The sequence below is a fragment of the Phascolarctos cinereus genome, unplaced genomic scaffold (assembly GCF_003287225.1).
Source record: "Phascolarctos cinereus isolate Bilbo 61053 unplaced genomic scaffold, phaCin_HiC Scaffold_5;HRSCAF=322, whole genome shotgun sequence".
Classification (NCBI taxonomy): domain Eukaryota; kingdom Metazoa; phylum Chordata; class Mammalia; order Diprotodontia; family Phascolarctidae; genus Phascolarctos; species Phascolarctos cinereus.
The window spans coordinates 37996259-38016471 of NW_027555958.1; the positions used below are offsets into that span (position 1 = coordinate 37996259).

Sequence of the window (20213 nt, forward strand, 5' to 3'; positions counted from 1 at the left end):
ATACAGGAAAAATTGGGAACAATCAACAGAGGAAAAGCATAAGAACCAAGGGAGATCAGGAGAGGCTTCCTGTAAATGGTGAGGTTTTAGTTGGGCCTTGAAGGGGCAGAGATGAGGAAGGAGAGCATTGCAGGTATGGGGCAATAGAGCAATGTTCAGAGTCCAATGATGAGGTACAAGCCCTGGGAACCCCACCTCCCCCAACTCTCCTAGAGCTTTCTCCTTTTCCCACACGGTGAAGTCTTTGGCATTTGCTTAAGGCATCATCCCAGTAATCCTCTCAACTGGCCTTTCATTGTGGCTATGCTCAATCTCCCAATTCTGTTAGTTCTGACCCAGCCCAACCTTCATTGTCTTATTACCTCCTGATGGCCTCGGCTACTTCCTCCCCTTGATCCTCTCCAGATCCCTTTCCAGTCACTCCCAGTTACTCCCATCAATATCCTCCCTAGACCCTTCCTCCAGTCACCCCACCCTACTGTCCACCCCCATCAAAATCCTCCCTAGATCCCTTCTCCCAGACCCATCCTTCAGTCACCCCAAACTACTTGGCTACTCCTATTTCTCTCCCACAGTCTTTCTGTATATAAGATCCATCTTATCTCCATTAAGGTGCTCAGATTCTTTAAGAGTCTAGCCAAGGGCTCAGATTCTTAAAATCCAGCTAATGGCTGAGATTCACTCTAGCCCACTTGTCAATATGAGCATCACAAATGTTCAGATTCCTTAAGAGTCTGGCCAATATGGCAGATCTTTAAGAAACCTTGTCTTTGGCTGGAAGCAGGCTTGGATGCATTCAGACAGGATCCACGTATTGCTATTTTGGGATCCTGGCACCCCCTAAACTTCAACACAGAGATGGTCATGTTGTTTAAGGAAGAGAAAGGAGGCCAGTGCCACTGGACCTCAGTGTATTTCTGTGCATATGGTGGGTGTTGGCAATGTCTAAGAAGACTGGAAAGACATAGGTGGACAATTTGTGAGGGGTTTTGAACTACAAACAGAGGATTTTATATTGACTCATCTTTTAAAACAGACTTACCATGGTTCACGTAGCTAATTAGTTTCAAAGCAAGAATAGTAAGTTATATTAATTGTAGCAACATACTAATTCTGGATCTGACATTGGTGTGGTGCTTTATAGTTTACAAAAAGATGTTCATCTATGTTATCTTATAGAATCTTCACAATGACCTTGGGAGGTAGGGAAAGTATCATACCCATTTTAAATATGGGGAAGCTGAGGCCAAGAGAAACTAAGTGACCTAGAAAATGCTTAATGGTCTGCCTTGCCACCCACTCACCCACACCTTGAAGAAGCATGATGGAAGGATAATAGGATCTTCAGGGGATATAGCAGGGTGTGAGACAGGTAGGTGTAGGTGTTCTATTAATGGGAGAGCTTTTGTTTAGTATTCTCCCTCCCTCCTCCCCGTCCCCCCCAGGGGCAATGGCCTTTAAAAGGAAGTATTGGGAGAATATCAGCTGGCTCATTGTGCAAGCCAGGGCTTTCAGCTAATATCTATAGAAATTTGAGATAGTCAGAGAGCTCTGAAGATAGTTATCTCTCATTAAAGTAATTGCAGCAAAAGTCAGTCTGAATAAAGAAACCTGAATCAAGGAATATTTGAAAAGAAATGCATGAAGGGGTGAAAAGAAAGGAACAGAGGAGGATCAGTGGGACGGGAGTGAAGACAGGAGGAAAGCAAGAGGGGAAGAAGGACAGGAGGAGATGGGAATTAAGAAAAGTCCTTGAGTAACATAAATTGTTGGGGCAGTGTATAGCTGGGATCAAGAAAGCCCAGATCAAGCTTGAGTGCAAGAGAACACTGAAAGTCAGTCGAAGCAGGCTGGAGACAGGGAATGCTTGGAAGAAGGCAGGGAATCTTTCGAAGCCAGACTTCAAGGTAGAGCAACAGGAGAGTGGCCAGGTGAGCAGTTCAGAGCTGGAGAGCCCACAGCAAAGGAAGGCATTCAACGGCCAAGAAGACAGTTAGGATCAGGATATTTATAGGAGCAAGAAGTTAAGAAAAGGTGGAAGATGGGGAAAATGGTCAGGACCTTGGACAGAAAGCCTGGGTGGTAGACAAGAAATGTCAAGGAAGTCGTGATACTCAGAGTATCTGGCTGGGCCAGGAATTCAACTAAATTCAATATGTATTTATTAAACACTTACAAGTATAGAGAAATGTGCTAGGTACTGGGGGAACTATATAACTTAGATCATTTTCCGTGAAGCTCAAAGTTTATGACACTTAAATAGAAAACTACAATAAAAAAGAGCAGCATTGAATAGGGGAAAGAACACCAGTTCTAGCTTTGAAAGACCTGAGTTCAAATTCCCCCTCTTCCACTTGCTACCTGTAAATGAGCAATTTTATTTACCTATGTGAGTCTAAGTTTCCTAATCTGTAAAATGAGGGGGTTGGAGGAGACCTTCTCTAAAGCAGTGGTGTCAAACTCAAATAGAAGTGAATCCTTGCAGGCTGTATATTGACTCAGAAAACTACAAATTAACATCATCCATGCAGTATCATATGTTTGTTTCATTAAACATTTCCTAATTACATTTTAATCTGGTTTGGGCCACACTGGGGAGTTTTGCAGTCCCCATTTCTTGGTTTGACACTTATGCTGTAAGGTCACTTCCATCTAGAGATCTATGATGCAAAAGATGGGTTGGAAGAGAGAAGAGAGTGGAGGCAGGAAGACTGGTTAGGAAGCTCTTGCAATAATCCAATTGGGTGTTAATGAGGATCTGTCTAAAGGATAGTGGTGAAAATGGAAAGAGATATAAGTAGCAGAAAGGAGTGGTATTTGAGAGTTTAATAGGGATTAGCAAACAAGGGCAAACTCTCCATGAAAACAGAGGCCAACCTTTTAAACACCAGCTTTTTACCAATGTTGTAATATGGGGGCAAGACATGGAATATAACAGTCTCTGAAAAATTAGTATTACCCACAGAGGGCAATGGAAAGGCACATGGTAGATGGTGTGGGTGAATAGCTTAAAATATATCATCAATAAAGAATTCTGAAGGATAGAAGTAAAAGATATCAAGGACTTATGTAATAATTATATGCCATTTTAAAGCACTTTATGGTTTATAAAACTTTTCCCAAATATTCCCTGATTTGACCTTAACAATAACCCTCTGAGGTAGGGGCTATTATTATCCCCATTTTATAGATGAGAAAACTGGCTCAGAGAAGTGAAATGAGTTGCCCAGGGTTGTACAGCTAGTTAAGTGTATGAGGCAAGATTCAAATGTAGGTCTTCCTGACTTTTAAGCCTGCATTATCCACTATGCTACTTACCTGCTTCATAATTATATGATAAGAAGAGAAGATCAGTTGGTTCTATGGGGAGGGTTAGGGATGATGGATGGACAATCAGATTTCTCTATTGGCCTGCTTGTGATATCAGGAGAAATTAAAGAAGGGTGGTGAATATAGGGATCACACAGAAAAAGCCAACCAGGAGGGACAGGAGTGAATTTCTATCTGTAAGGGGTTGCAGAGGAAATCGAAACATCAGATGCAGACAACATTGTTGTTGTTGTTGAGGCAATCAAGGTTAAGTGACTTGCCCACGGTCACACAGCTAGTATAAGTGTGTGAAGCTGGATTTGAACTCCAGGGCACAGTGTACTGTGCCACCTAACTGCCCCTGCAGCCAACTTTTAAAAGAAGCTTAGAGTTAAAGGAAGTGAGAAAGTAGGCAGTAATTTATAGAGATGTGAAATCCAGTGAACCGCATTAAAATATAATTGGGAAATATTTAACAAAAATTGAAACAATTAACAGCTGTGGGTGGGCATTGCATTGTATTGTACAAATATAATGTTAATATGTGGTTTTCTAAGTCAATATGTGGCCATTAGGAATACTTATACATAGCTTAGTGGCCCTCATTTCTATGCCACTGATGTAGATTATTTGGGATAAGATGGGCAATGAAAAGGTTTTGTCTTTAACTAAGAATGAGGAGACGCAAGCATGTTTATAGGCAGGACCAGAAGGTGAGGGAGTGATAACTGATGCAGGACAGATGGAGGACAATTCCTAGATCCCAGGAGAGGTGGGAGGGAAGGGGATGAAGGGTATAAGGAGAGGGATTTGCCTTCATGAGTAGTAGGGATACTTCTTCCTTTGAAATCAGAGGAAATGAGGGGAGAATGGGCAATGAAGACCAGAAGTTGTGAGAACTGGAGATGGGAGGTTAAAGAAGCTCCCACTGCATGGACCCAATCTTTTCAATGAAGTCGGAGGCTAGGTGTGTATGCCTGTGTGCATGCATGCATTTGTCCATAGGGCAGGGAACTGCAGTTGGGAGTTTAAGGAGGGGGGCAATTTTGCTAATTGTCTCCTATACCTCCAGACCCCACAGAGTGGCCAACTTGACATTCTTAAAGCATACATGTGACAATGTTACTACCCTCTCCTCAGATGAAATCTTCAACGGCTCCCTATTACCTCGAGGGTAAAACACAAACCCCTCAGCCTGACTTGTCACAATCTGGCTCCTCACTACCTTTCCTATGTTATTTCATGGTATGCATTCCTTTTGATATACCCTTTGTTCTAATCAGATTGCACGGTTCACAATATTCCACCTCTCAACTCCATGTCTTTGCACTGGTTGTCTCCCCATGCCTGGAATGCCCTCCCTCCTTGGGACCTTGTATCTATTCTGTATTTACTTGTGTTCAGGTTCTCCTCCCCCCATCCCCAGTAGATATAAGTAAAATGTAAGGTGGGCAGCTAGGTGGCATAGTGGGTAGAGTGCTGGCCTGGCATCAGGAACACGAGTTCAAATCTGGTCTCAGACCTCTGTGGCCCTGGGTAAGTCATTTAACCCTGTTTGCCTTGGTTTCCTCATCTGTCAAATAAGCTGGAGAAGGAAGTGGCAAACCACTCCAGTATCTTTGCCAGGAAAATCTCAAATGGGGTCATGAAGAGTTGGACGTGACTGAAACAACTGAACAACAACAAAATGCAAGGTCCTTGAGATCGAGGACTCTTTGCCTTTTCTCTTTCCATCCCCAGCACCTCATACAGTGCCTTACACATGGTAGTTTCTCATTATGCATTAACATCTTCTTCAGTGGAACCAAACTGGTCTACTTGGCATCATTCCCGTAGGACATCTCCCATCTCCCATCACCGTGTCTTTGCACCAGCTGTGTCCCCCAAGTGTCGAATGAACCCTTCCACTATCCCTAGCCTCCTTCGAAACCTCAACTCAGATAACGTCTTCTCCATGAGGCCTTTCCTGATTCACTAAGCTGCTAATGCTTCCTCCCATCTCCAGATTACCCTTCTGTTTAGTCTGTATGCATTTGGTTGAGAGCAGCAACATAATACAACAGACAGAGCAGTATCCTCAGAGGCAGGAACATTTGGGTCCATCTCTCACTTTGGACAGAACTGGCCGTGTGACCCTAAAGCAAGGCAGCCATAATCTCAGCCAGCACAGCACTTTGAGGTTTGCAGGACACGTTCGTTCTGGTTTCTCATTTGATACTCACAACAACCTAGGAGGTAGATGCTGTTATTGTCCCTATCTGACAGATGAGGAAACTGAAACAGAGGTTAAGTGACTTGCCTAGCATCATATTGCTGATAATTATCTGAGGCTGGATTTGAACTAAGATTTCCCTGACTCCAGGTCCAGTGCTTTAGCCACTGTGCTACCCAGCTGCCTGGTGCTTGAACCAAGTCTCTAGGTAAGAAGGCTAGAAGCTGTGGAGAAGGGAATGCTTGGCATTGGGAGAGGGAGTTCTCTCACCCATGAGTTCTACACATCAATGAAATTCCAAGTCCAGTCCCTATTTTTTATGTATACTTATGGGTACTCCAGTAGGATGCTCCTTTAGGGAATAGAGTATTCTATTTTTGTCTTTGTTATCTCCAGTGCCTAGCTCAGTGCTTGACACATAGCAAGTACTTAATAAATCCTCCCTCCCTCCTTTTCTTTCTCCCTATCTTTCTCCCTTACTGCCTTTCATCTTTTCTCCTTTTCTCCATCCCTCCCCTTTTTCCCCCTCCCTTCCTTCCTTCCTTTCTCCCCTTCCTCCTTCCTTTCTCCCCTTCCTCCTTCCTTTCTTTCTTTCTTTCTTTCTTTCTTTCTTTCTTTCTTTCTTTCTTTCTTTCTTTCTTTCTTTCTTTCTTTCTTTCTCTTTCTTTCTTTCTCCTTCCTTCCTTCCTTCCTTCCTTCCTTCCTTCCTTCCTTCCTTCCTTCCTTCCTTCCTTCCTTCCTTCCTTCCTTCCTTCCTTCCTTCTATATTAGTGCTTGTTAGGTGAATGATTGACTCGTTGGATTGAATCAAATTGTATTTACCTTTACCATGAGAGAGTTTTTGGAAGATGGAAATCAGCTCACATCTTTCCATGCTTGCATTTGAAGAAACAGACACTGCCATGGCAATGTTAGGATTTCAAATATGTCTAGAGCTTAGATTAGCTGAAGGAATATTCAGTTTGTCTCAGGAGGCTATCGTGGAAATGTCAAAATTTGATTTCATGAGATATTTGAAGGCACCAAGAAGCAAACCCCAAATTATGAGATTGAGAAACCGTGTTCTCAGGGCTGGACCATCAGCTTTCAAGAGAAAATGAAGAGACGTTTGCATTGGAAATGATACGGGGGAAGGGAGAAAGCATGTAGGACCATGGTGCATACATTTCCACCAGAGGAGAGAAAGAGTGATTTTCCCAGGCCGGGTTTAAGGCATCCCGTAGGATAACAATCGTAATAACTGGCATTTATATAGCACTTTAAAGTCTTCAGAGCTCTTTAAATCTTATCTTATTTGAACCTTACAATAACCCTGTGGGGTAGGGGCTATGAGTTTCCTGGCCTTGTCCCTTCAGAGAAGGTGATGGTCACTGACTTCTACTCCTCCAGGCTCATCAAAGCAATAGCCATGTTAAAAATGTGGGCCTTTATTTCAGACAGAAGCCTGCGGTCATTAAAAAGAATTGAGTGATTTCCCATCCCCCAGAAAAACTGAACCATCTCCAGTTTGCTGGGGGAGGAAATGGAGGCCCAGAGAATTAAAAGGACCTGCCCAGAATCACACAGCTAATAAGTATCATAGAAGGATTCAAACCCAGGTCTTCTTGACCTCAAGTCCAGTGTTCCACTCACTAGACCAGCTCCCTGAAGGCAGGGACCCTTTCAGGTTTTTTTTGTCTTTGCTTCCTCAGTACCTGCCATAGTCTCTTAAACATTGAACATTTTTCATATATTATCTTGATCCTCACAAAAACCCTGAGAGGTGGACACTATTATTATACTCATTTTTACAGATGAGGAAAATGAGGCTGAGAGGTAAATTGACTTGCTCAGGGTCACACAACTAGAAAGTGACTGAGGCAGGGATGGAACTTTGGGCTTCCCGACTCAAAGCTCAGCATTGCACCCACAGCAGAAGCTCTTTGAAGGCAGGGTAGCTGCTGCAGATTTTTTTTGTCTTTGCAGCCCCAGCTCCTGGCACATGCAAATAGCAAGGCCTTCATAGGTATTGAGTTGTTTGGATCTGTTAGAATCTAGACTTTATTAAAGGACAGCTGGGGGGGGCGGTGTTATCCCCATACACACTTGGCTAGTAAAGTTGTCAGTTTGGAACTAACTGGTTTCTTTAAAATCATACTGTGACAGAAGACGTCTGATGAATCTCTCCCTGTCTTCCCAACTCAAAGCCACCTCCCTTTGTCCCCTGCTACTGCAGGATGCAGTTCCCAAGGCCTTCTGTTTGCAGAGTACAGAATTAGGGCTTATTGTACGTAATCCTCCCATTCACAAGACCCAGGGTGATTCAGGCATTTTTAGTGGCAGCAGGAGCATCTCCAGCTCATCCATTGGTATTCGACCAATGGTCTTCCAGCCTTACATCCTCCCTTCTTCTGCTGCTCCTAAGATACTTAATCTCCTATCTCCAAATATAGTTTGTTCTCCTTCCTAATTGAACTGCCCTCAGCTGGTCCCTACTGACCATGTTCCCGTTTATTAGTGAGCACCTCCTGCGCCACCTTGACATCCTCTGAAAGTTGAAGAGAAGATAATTTCCACTAGAAAACTTGCTAACAATGAAAGCTGTTCAAAAGTAGAAAGGAATGCCACGGATGATAGTGAATACCCATGAAGGGGGTCTGCAAGTGGGGTCTCAATGGTTACTTGTATAGGGGGATTACTCTTCCTTTTTTATTTTTATTTTTTATTTTTTTTAAGGCAATTGGGGTTAAGTGACTTGCCCAGGGTCACACAACTAGTAAGTGTCAAGTATTTGGTCTGAGGCCGGATTTGAACTCAGGTCCTCCTAACTTCAGTCTGGTGCTCTATCCACTGCGCGGGGATTACTCTTCCTATGGTGACTTTTAGGGCCCCTTCCAGCCAGGTGGAGCAGTGGTCATAACATTAGGCTTGGAGCCAGGAAGACCTGAGTTCAACTCTGATCTCAGACACTGATGATCTGCTGTTAACCCTGGGCAATTCACTTTACCCCTGTCTGCCTCAGTTTCCTCAACTGTAAAATAAGGCTAATGATGGCACATCTACTTTGCAGGGTTGTTGTGAGGACTGAATGAGATAACTTGTAAATCTCTGGGCACATAGCAGGTGCTTAATAAATGCTTGTTGCTTTTCCTCTCCCTCCCAGCTTGAGAATAGTCAATGAGTCAATCAATCATTTAGTCAACAAGCATTTGTTAAGCACTTCCAGTAGAGACAGGTAGCATGATGAGGGGAGAGAGAGTTGGCTTCAGAGTCAGGAAGACATGGGTTCAAGTCCAACATACTGGCTGTGTGATCTTGGCCAAGTCACTGAACCTCAACCTGAGGCAGCCCTCTAAGATGAGAAGGGGAGTTATGTGGTATAACAGGCACTCCCCTGCAGCGGGAGACATTTCTTCGTCAGGGAATTCCTTATACTAGTGAAATACCAAGTCTAATTTCTCTCCCTTTTCTATGTGTTAGGCATTGCATCTACAGATACAAAAGTGAGACAGTCTCTGTTCACAAAAAGCTAACATTCTGCTATGGGCATGCATATTCACAGATTAATTAATGTAATGCCAAAATCATGCACAATGCCTCAGTGGGGAGGCATGCTACAGGTAATCTCATTCATGGTACATGTGTAGTGTGGGTATCCGAACTCCACCCTCAAGACAAAATTTTGGAGACACAAAATTAAGAATTGGCATGATATGGGGCAGCAAGGTGATGCAGTGGATAGAGCACCAGCTCTGGAGTCAGGAGGACCTGGGTTCAAATCCAGCCTCAGATACTTATTAGCTGTGTGATCCTGGGCAAGTCACTTAACTCTGATTGCCTTCTCAAAAACAAACAAAAAAAAAGATTTGGTGTGATAAGCTGCAGCAGAAAGAGCACTGACTCTGGTGTTCTGGATTCAAATCCTGCCTCTGACTACCTGTATGGCCTCAGACAACCCACTTAATCTTCCTGGCTCTCAGTTTCTTATTCTGTAAAAAGAGAAGGAGAAGGACTTTGAGAACTTTTCTCATTCTACTTCTATGATTCAATAAATCATAAGTTCATAGTGCTGGAAGGAACCTTAGAGCTTATCTGGCTCAACCCCTTCATTTTAAAGAAGAGGAAATTGAGATTTGTGTGTGGTGATAAAAGTCCTCCACTTAGAGTCAGGGCACCTGACTTCAAGTCTCCACTCTTAAGCACTTAAGAACCCCACGACCTTGGCAAAGTCATTTCCTCTCCTCTGTGCCTTAGTTTTCTTACCTGTAAACTGGGTGGAACAAAGTGATCTGTAAGATCCCTTCTATAAATAACATTTTAATATTCTATGATTCCTAAGGAGTTCTCTGAAATCACATAGATAAGAAAGAGGTAGCTGGGTGGTAGAGTGGATAGAATTCTGCACCTGGAGTCAGGAAGACCTGAGTTCAAATCTGGCCTCAGATATTTATTAGCTGCATGATCCTAGGCAAGTCACTTAACCACTCATTTCCTGCCTCAGTTTTTCCATCTGTAAGATGGCCATGGTAATAGCACCTACCTCCCAGGGTTGTTGTGAAGATAAAATGAGGTATTTGCAAAGAGTTTTGCAAACCTAAATATGCCACATAACTGCTTGCTGTTGTTGTTGTTATTCTTATTCTTAGTATCCTTCTTCTTCTTTGTAGTAGTAGTAGTAGTAGTAGTAGTAGTAGTAGTTGTTGTTGTTGTAGAAGAAGAAGAAGGAGAAGGAGAAGAAGGAGAAGAAAGAGAAGAAGAAGAAGGAGAAGAAGGAGAAGAAGGAGGAGAAGAAGCAGAAGGAGAAGAAGGAGAAGAAGGAGGAGAAGAAGCAGAAGAAGGAGAAAGAGAAGAAGGAGGAGGAGAAGAAGAAGAAGGAGAAGAAGAAGAAGAAAGAGAAGAAGGAGAAGGAGAAGGAGAAGAAGAAGGAGAAGAAGGAGAAGAAGGAGGAGAAGGAGAAGGAGAAGAAGAAGGAGAAGAAGGAGAAGAAGAAGGAGAAGAAGGAGAAGAAGGAGAAGAAGAAGTAGGAGAAGAAGAAGGAGGAGAAGGAGGAGAAGAAGGAGAAGAAGAAGAAGAAGGAGAAGAAGAAGAAAAAGGAGTAAGAGGAGGAGGAAAAGGGGGGGAGGAGGAGGAGGAGAAAGAGGAGGAGGAGGCAGCTTCTGACTCCTAGTCTAGTGCTCTTTCTATTATACCCTGTTTTTTGGTTTGTTTTTAAGAATGAGTATATTCTACTTTTTTAACACCCTGAAGTACTAAGTGGGTTTGGGTTGGATATCTCAAGCAGAAGAAGACTGGGCAGATGCCTAATTTATTTTATTTCCCTACTCTGGCCTGTTAAACACTTAGCGGCCCATTACAGCCTTACACATGATTGTGATAAAATGCATCATCTCTGTGAAGATTTGGGGTGAAATTGGTGGGTTTATCAGCATATGTAAGGAACATATGTTTTAGTTAGAGTGCAGGGATTACATAGGGGAAAGGGGAAGGGAATAAACTTTTCTATATAGTGTCTCCTATGTGGCAGGCACTGTGTTAAGCATTTCACAAATATTATCTCATTTGATCCCCACATCAACCCTGGGAGGTAGGTATTGTTATTATGCCCATTTTAGAGTTGAGGAAACTGAGGCACACAGAATTGAAATGATTTGCCCAAAGTCACACGGCTAGTATCTGAGACTGGATTTGAACTCAGGTCTTTCTGATTCCAAGTCCAGTGCTCTATCCATCGAGCCACCTAGTTTCCTCTAGGGCCTCTAGATAGAGGCAGTAGAAGGAGTACCAGGGACAGGAAAAATACTAGATTGGATTTCGGTGGTGCTGATTATAAGACTCCAATGGGATGAACCTGGAAAAATCAGAAGACAGATAGAGCCAAGGCTTAGGGAAGCATCCTGAGACAGACACACCTTTCTGAGCCAGAAACAGTAAAGAGGTGGGATAAGAGATGGTAGTGATTCATGTCCAGATCTAAGTGAAAATGGCAGACTCCCTGAGAACATCAGGTATGGCTCCATGACCATGGCTCAAGGAAATCTAGCTCAGCCTCTGGAAGCATTAGGACTGCCCAATTGTTATTCATTGAGCAGATGATTATCTAGCATTACAATGATCTATGTTCTGTGCATTATCTTCTGAATGAGATCCATTAATACTTAAAAGAGTTTTGACCTGACTGTATGTAGAAAACATCAAGTGAATGAAAGATACCTAGACTTTGATATGCAGTTGGTTGGACAACTCATAGAGTTGTCCTAGACAGACTTACCCTAGACAGACATTGTAAATGGGCGATTGGATGGGACCAGAATTGAAAAGGAAGAGTAGATTGGTGTGGAATTAATGGATGAATAACAAAACACTTATTACAAGCACTTCCTACATGCCAAGCACTGTGCTAGGTGTCAGGGTTGCAAATTCAAACATCTAAAGCTTACCTTCAAAGAGGGGAAGACAATACTTATAGGGAAATAAATCAGTTAATCAATAAACATTTATTATGTGCCTACTACGTCAGGGACTGTGCTAATAGATGGAAGAAGGGAATATCTTGGACAGGTAAGTCAGAGGAATGGTGACTGGAGTCAAAGGACAATTGGTTTACATGTCCTTTTGAGGAATACTAGTGTTAGTTTGATTACTGTTCTCATAACTAGATTGGGAAAGGGGTGAGGAAGGTGTCAACATGGCAAAAAGGTATTTGGGAAATAGCATAGTGAATCTGGGTACAGCCAAGATAAGGTAAATTCTCACTAGTCAGAAGCCCAAGGTCCCAGGACTGGGAATGGAATTGCATTTGAGAAATTGCAGATTTTAATGATCCTGAAAGGCATGGTTGACAAATCCAGGAGGATCTGAGTTCAAATCCTGATGCTGCCTACAGGCTGTGTGACCCCAGCTCTAAGCATCTCTCTAAGCCTTTAAGTTGCAGAGAAGATGCCAACTGATAGTTGTAGAAGAAATTTCTTATATCAGTGAAATCACAGAGCCAAGTCCTGTCCCTTTAATGACCCCACATTTTTCCTTGAAACAAAGGCTTTTTTTTTTTAACACCAGTATTACTTTGGTGATCCTACGCGTCTGGGAGTGATGGAGTACCATAGTCTTCTAATACACTGGGCCAGAAGAATTGGAGACTGGTGGGATGGCTTACCTCATGCCCAGATTGATAATGGCAGGGGGGAAGGAGCGGGGGGAGGGTCTATGAATTCTGGCTTCCTGTACAAAAGTGTCTTGGGTCCTCTCCAGGGGCTCTTTTATCAGACAAATATATCTCACTTTGTGTAACTCTCACACTGGAAGAAAAATCCTAATATACTAAAAAAGATAAATTGGGTGGAGAATTAGGAGGAAGAAGAATAAAAAGCTTGGTTCCAGTGGAAAAAAGAACTATTTCAGGAATCAGAGAACCTGGGTTCAAATCTTGACTCTCAGATGACCTTGGGCAAGTTAATTCACTTCCAAAGTGGGCCAGTTTCCTCATTTGTAAAATGTGGACTTGATGGCCTCTTTTGACCTTTACAACCCTGAATCTATGAGTCTATTATTGACAGTACTATGTACAGTATCCTGATCAAAGTTCAATAAATGTTTGTTGAATGAATGACAAAATGATTTGTTTGTTGAATGAATCACAGAATGATTCATCATAGAGTTACTCACAGAGTGAGTTCTTCCCCTCAAGAAACAGTTTGCTATTTATTTGAAGCTTTGACACCCCGTCCTCCTTCCCCAGGCTATAGTTGGAGGGCCCAGTGCTGAAAGGAGAACAATTATGAAAAGAAGGCAAATGAGAGATCACATTAGGTCACACGGGGGAAAGAGATTTGAGTTTACAGAAATGTGATGTACACACACTTAAAGCACATGGACACAGTGTTAAGGGAGCCCCACCCACAGCACTCCCATTGTAAACAGATAAAGGGCTCTGGAGCTAAGCCAGAGGGAGACAAGCACATACACCAGGAATGCATAATAGAATGGAAAAGCACAGTGTAATAAAAGGAGACTAAATCTTTAATCTTTTCAAATTATGGGAAATACACCAAGGAAATAAATATGGGGAGAAGTACAAAGCCTGGCTTCTTCCTGAAGCCACAGGAATTTTCTAGGCTAAGGGGGATGGTGCTGAAACCAAACAACTTTGTCTTATTAGATAATTCCCCCCTTCTAGCGGCTTTGTTGTAGGGCCCCGACTCCCAGGATGCCTGGGAAATCATAAAGCCCTAGAGCCTAAGAATGGGGGGGTATTCTTAGAACCTCCCTGCCAGTGTAGAATACCCCCCCTAACACCCATGGGCCTCTAGCCTCTGATCAGACACTAGTTTGTAAAGAAGTCCATCTCATTACTGTCCAGAGCTGAGAAAAAAAGGGCCTTTTTTTAATGGGCTAAAATCCAAGTTGCTCTAACTTTTATTTACTGTTCCTAGGTCTGCAAAGAAGAAAAAGTCCTGTCATTACTCTGCTCAGTAAATTCCAGTGGCTCCCTATTTCTTCTATGAGAGCAAACAAATTTCTGTTTGGCATTTGAAAGACTGCACAACCTAGCTCCAAGGCATTACTTAGCCTCTGCCTTCTCTCTGTCTTTGGCTCTTTCTGTCTGTCTGTCTATCTCTGTCTCTATCTCTTTCTGTCTGTCTCTGTCTCTGCCTCTCTGTCTGTCTCTGCCTCTCTTTTTCTTTGTCTGTCTCTGTCTATCTCTGTCTCTATCTCTTTCTGTCTTTCTCTGTATCTGTCTTTGTCTCTGTCTGTCTCTGTCTCTCTGTCTGTCTTTGTCTCATTTCTATGTCTGTCTGTTTCTTTCTCTGTCTGTCTCTGTCTCTGTCTATCTCTGTCTTTCTCTGTATCTGTCTTTGTCTCTGTCTGTCTTTATCTGTCTCTCTGTCTGTCTCATCTCTATGTCTGTCTGTTTCTTTCTCTGTCTATCTCTGTCTCTATCTCTTTCTGTCTTTCTCTGTATCTGTCTTTGTCTCTGTCTGTCTGTCTCTATCTCTGTCTGTCTTTGTCTGTTTCTTTCTCTGTCTGTTTCTGTCTCTATCTCTGTCTTTCTCTGTATCTGTCTTTGTCTCTGTCTGTCTTTGTCTGTCTCTCTGTCTGTCTCTATCTCTGTCTGTCTGTCTTTGTCTCTCTGTCTGTCTCATCTCTATGTCTGTCTGTTTCTTTCTCTATCTCTGTCTCTATCTCTTTCTGTTTTTTTCTGTATCTGTCTGTCTCTCTGTCTGTCTTATCTCTGTGTCTCTCTGTCTGTCTCTGTCTCTGTCTGTCTGTCTCATCTCTACATCTGTTTCTTTCTCTGTCTGTCTCTGTCTCTCTGTCTGTCTCTATCTGTCTCTCTGTCCATCTCTATCTCTGTCTGTCTGTCTGTCTCTGTCTCTCTGTCTCATCTGTACATCTGTCTGTTTCTTTCTCTGTCTCTATCTCTGTCTGTCTGTCTCTGTCTGTCTCTGTCTCTGTCTGTCTCTGTCTCTGTCTGTCTGTCTCATCTCTACATCTGTTTCTTTCTCTGTCTGTCTCTGTCTCTCTGTCTGTCTCTGTCTCTCTGTCCGTCTCTATCTCTGTCTGTCTGTCTCTGTCTCATCTCTACATCTGTCTGTTTCTTTCTCTGTCTCTATCTCTGTCTGTCTGTCTCTGTCTCTGTCTGTTTCTGTCTGTCTCTCTGTCTGTCTCATCTCTATGTCTCTCTGTCTGTCTCTGTCTCTGTCTGTCTGTCTGTCTTTGTCTGTCTCATCTCTACATCTGTCTGTCTCTCTGTCTGTCTCATCTCTATGTCTCTCTGTCTGTCTCTGTCTCTGTCTGTCTGTCTGTCTCTGTCTGTCTCATCTCTATGTCTGTCTGTTTCTTTCTCTGTCTGTCTCTGTCTCTGTTGGATGTGTTGGTTTCACTGTGCTCACAGAGTCTGATGAGAGACAGTGCTATAAGGGAAAAGGCCTTGAATTTGCTCTCCCTGAGACTGACAGGTTACCTGTGAATATAGACATCCTTTATCTCTGTTTGTTTTTTTATTTTATTTTAGGCAAAGGGTTAATCTGGAGGTCATAGGATACCAAGCTTGGGCACCCGGGTATCTTGAGTTGAGCCCACCCTGGATTTGGCAGCCAGCGCCACAGTCATGCCCCAAGACCCGAGGAGTGGCCGTCAGGAGCCAGGCCGAGGGAGCTGAGATCAGCCTCATCTGGCAGGATATGAACCTGGTGGTGATGAGGCACTTGGGTGCCTGTGCTTGGATCTCAATTTCTCCCTGGCCTCAGAAACACTATCTCTGGCAGTTTCCCTCCAGCCCAAGGAATCTATCTCTGGCAATAACTCATGAGCGGGCCAAGTGAGGTGAACTATGTCTCCCTGTCACAAAAACAAGCTGACCTCTGTAGAATTTCCCTTGTACAAACAGGACTATCTTGTACGAGCAGAACTATCAGGTACTGATGCCCACCATTACATATACAATCCAGAGGTCAAGCTATAGACGTGAACTCCTGAAACTTTCTTGTTACAGACGTAGCAGACCCAAAATATACCCTTTAGGAACCACCCCCCCCCCCCGTCCCACCCCCCAGGGTTTCTAGTAGTGAATGACGAGGTTGTATGCTACCACCTAATTAGCATACTTGGCACATAATCCACAACTTTTCCTATACAAGCTTTAGCATCATTCCTGTGGAGTTGCAAGTTCCCTAAAAAGCTCTGCCCACCATGGCGGTTTCCTTGAGAATCCTTGCCCACTGTATAGCATAACAATAAATCTTTGCTACCTTGACTTAAAGAACGCTTGAGTCTATGAATTCATTTCAGACAACCCTGTTCTGTACTCTGGTCCTGGAAGGATTGAAATCTCTCAGACCTCAGCAGTGACACCGATACTAGATAGAAACCGTGCTAAGTCTGAGCTTGCTCGGTCCTGAGACTGAGGTGATCTAAGGGAGAGTATGCCCCTGAAGTACAGGGAATGGAAATGTTTATACTTTGGTTCTCCCTATATGTTAAATATCCCTATGTAAAAAGTAATTTATGGTGGCAGCTAAAGTGGCTCAGTGCACAGAGCACTGGCTCTGGAGTCAGAAGGACCTGAGTTCAAATCCAGCCTCAGGCACTATTTGTGTGACCCTGGGCAAGTCACTTAACTCTTATTGCCTCAAAAAAATAAAACCTAATTGATGTTACTTGCTTAAGTGGAACTGGGTTACTACTCATTGGTGGCTAACAGTAGGGAGAACAGGAGAAGGAACAGGAAGAGGAGTTTTCCTGACTTCAGGCCATTGCATCACCTAGCTGCCCAATCTGTGTTGGTAGAGGGAGCCAGGTCATGGACACAGTCACAAGTAAGAAAGGTTTACAAATCCTGTAGGTGCAGGGAATGCAATCATCACCACCATTTTATAGGTGAAGAAACTGCAGCTTGGTTGAGTGACTTGGCCAGGGTCACACAGCTTATAAGTGTTGGAGCCAGTATTTGAACAGAAACTCTCCAAAGTGGACAAGGGTCCACCATGCAGTCCTTGATTTGGATTTTTGTGTCTGTGGTCCAAGGATCAGTACAGCTAAATTGACAAAGACTCATTCTGTGGTTGACTTAGCATCACTGCTCCATGGTTTTGGAAGTTTCTCATGTGCAATGGTCTCAGTTCCCTCACCAGGGCTAGCTTCTGGTCAGGAGATAACTTGGAATGTAGCTTCTGCTTCTATGGAGGTGAAGAATCAGGGACACCACCCAAGGATGACCAGTCCAAGTGAGGTCACCTGCCTAGAAGCCAACCTTTCTGACCGACAGAGACAGAGACAGAAAAACAGATAGATGGAGACAGAGACAGAGGCAGAGAGACAGAGACAGAGAGACAGAGACAGAGTGCATGAGCTAGGTACAGTATCTCCCAGAAGGCTGAGGCCCAACATCCTTCTGTGTGATCCTAAGTAGTAGATCCAGTGTTTCTGGTGAAGCCTGCAACCCTATTAGATCCATTGAATGGCTGAGCAGGATAAGTATGCAGAAAGTGGTCCTTCAACATCGGTGAAAAAAGATCTCACTGCAAAATGATTATTGCCAAATTGGTTGGCCATGTAGTGATGTCATGGCTCAAGATTTAAAATACTCAGTAAGAAAATGACCAGCAAACGTATTTATTATTTATCTGCTTAGCTTTCTATTCCCAAAGCTAATTACTGGTTAGTTTAATAAAGGTTAATTCTTATGATTAGAGCTTTGGATACATGACAGCATGTTAGCTAAAGCTGGTTCCCAGCAGTCAAACGCAAGACTTGTGAATTTCCAACAAAGTCTCATTAATTATAACTGGGACTGGAACCCTTACTTGAATATATTACAACTATTCTGAGCAAAGTAAGGTTGTGCAGAAAGGAGAGCCAATAAATTTGCTAACTGATGTTATTCTCTTACTATACACATCACCTATAATTTAGTCTTTGGCAATAATGAGGACAGAAGTAGGAAGACCAGGGAGGCCCTTGAGAATACCTTGAAATAGATAGTTTGTCTTTTTGACCTTTCTCTTCCTCTTTCAGCCTTCCTCTCTCCTAGCTCGGTATCTCTGCTTCCTTCCATTTCCCCCTTCCCCTGCCCCTCCCCCCAACAAGACATTTACCCTGGTCCTCATTCCTGCAAGGCTATGCTTGTTCAACTAACTCAGGTTTGAAGGCACTCTAGCCATGGTGTTAGCTGACTACATGATCTATCTCCAAGGCTCCTTCTAGCCCTAAAATTCTGTGATTCTTTGATGACAGATCAAGGTCTCCCAGGAGTGTTTATATTTTAATTGGGACTTTCAAAGAAATACATTTCTATAGACAGTTTCAAATACCACACCAGGAAATAGGGGAGTTATCATGGGAGTAAACAGGCAGGGAACCTTCCCAGACTACTCAAATCATGCAGTGAAGATGACAATCACGTGGGTGATGGTAAGAGGCCATCAATCCTGAGCATAATGGCCCAGGATTTCACCATGAGGTCCAACAGTCAGGTCAGTATCAACACAGCTGTGACCCTTAGTATAAGGCAGGTGGTTTCAACCTTATCCAGCAGCTCTGAATTACCCAGCTCTGAGTTTTCCATCTGCCTTCAATCAATCAGCTAACCAGCCACTACATTTCTATGAATAGCTCCTGTTTATGAAGCAACATGCTAGGTACTGTAGGTGATTCCCAGTAAATCCAGGACATAATCCCTGCCCTTGAAAAGCTTATAATCTAACTGGGAAGAAAAGACAGAATGAACAACAAGATAGATATAATCACAAGACAGTTAAACAGCAATACAAGAAATAGAGTACAGAATGTCAGCATTGGAAGGAATGTCAGAACACAAACTGTCCAAGGTGGAAACGTCTTCAGAGCAAAGGGTGTTTGCACTTAGAACATCAGAGCTAGAGGAGACCTTATAACAGATGATAGATTATTAAGAGTTGGAAGGAATCCCCAAACACAGAATGTTAGATGAGAAAGTCAGAGCTGGAGAGGATCTTAGAACAGAGACTGTTAGAACAGAGAATGTCAGAGCTGGAAAGGATCTTAGGAAAGAGGATGTTAGAATTGGAAGGGATGTTAAAACCTACTGTAGGATGTCACAGCCTGATCACAGCTTAGAGACCTCATTTTGCAAAGGAAGAAATCTGAGCCCAGAGAAGGAGCGTGACTTGTCTCAAGACAAGTTTGTTTCTTGGTGACTCTCAATGTTCCCTCCAGTAGTGCCCAAATAGTGGTTGAGAAACTGTGGGCTGAGCTCACAGCAAGGGAGGGACACTGTGAAATAGATGCGTAGGCTTTGTCTGCCTTCTTCTCAAATTGTGGAACTTCCTGTGGTGACCGGGCAGGAGCTGCTGACGTGGGTAATCAGAACTTTGAGGACACCATCTCTGGGAAGACTTTTTTCCACCTCTTCACTAACAACACAGAATAGATGTCTTAATCATTTGAAATGCATTCACCAATACTGAGTTGTTAGCTCTCACTGCTGGGGGTTGCAGCGACCAGGGAAGAGACAGCTGCAGTTGCCCTGAATGACAATATTTCCAGGCAGTGGAATGGCACTGGTGGGCATGACATGCCTCAGGAAAGCCAAGGGTAATGAGACACTTTGAGATCTTGTTCCAGTTTTCTTTGTAATGGCACTTTTATATTCTCAAGTTCTTGTGATTTGCTAATATGGCAATTGCTTTTCATTTTCATTTCCAAAGAAGTCTGGAAGTGTGTGTGTGTGTGTGTGTGTGTAAGAGACAGAGAGACAGAGATAGAGACAGAGAGAGACAGAAAGAGACAGAGAGAGAGAGGGAGGGAGGGAAAACGAGAGAGAGAGAGAGAGAGAGAGAGAGAGAGAAGAGAGAGAGAGAGAGAGAGAGAGAGAGAGAGAGAGAGAGAGAGAGAGAGAGAGAGAGAGAGAGAGAGAAAAGGGGAGAGAGGGAAGGAAAGAGGAGAGAAATGTGAAGAGAGGAGAGGAGAAAGAGAAGGAGAAATGAAAGAGAGGGAGAGATAGATAGATAGATAGATAGAGAGAAAGAGAGAATGAGAGAGAGAAAGAAGGAGAGAGAATATGGAAAAAATCTGTTTGAAATGCAGCTGAGATTCTTGCTTCTACCAAAGTACTTTCTGGGAAGCCATTTCAGAGATCACAGAAATAGGAGTGGAGGTCATTCATTCCCTTGCTTTCCAGCAGGACTAAATTTCTGTCCTTCCAAATGCACATGACTTCACAGAACTATAGAATTTC

General features: G+C 43.2%; 1 protein-coding gene across 1 annotated transcript in view; it reads right to left on the minus strand.

The window, feature by feature from the left end:
• The window catches only part of LOC110192282 (acid-sensing ion channel 2-like), a 358620-nt gene that overhangs the window by 96742 nt on the left and 241665 nt on the right, over positions 1 to 20213 (minus strand). The gene's annotated exons all lie outside the window — the stretch shown is intronic.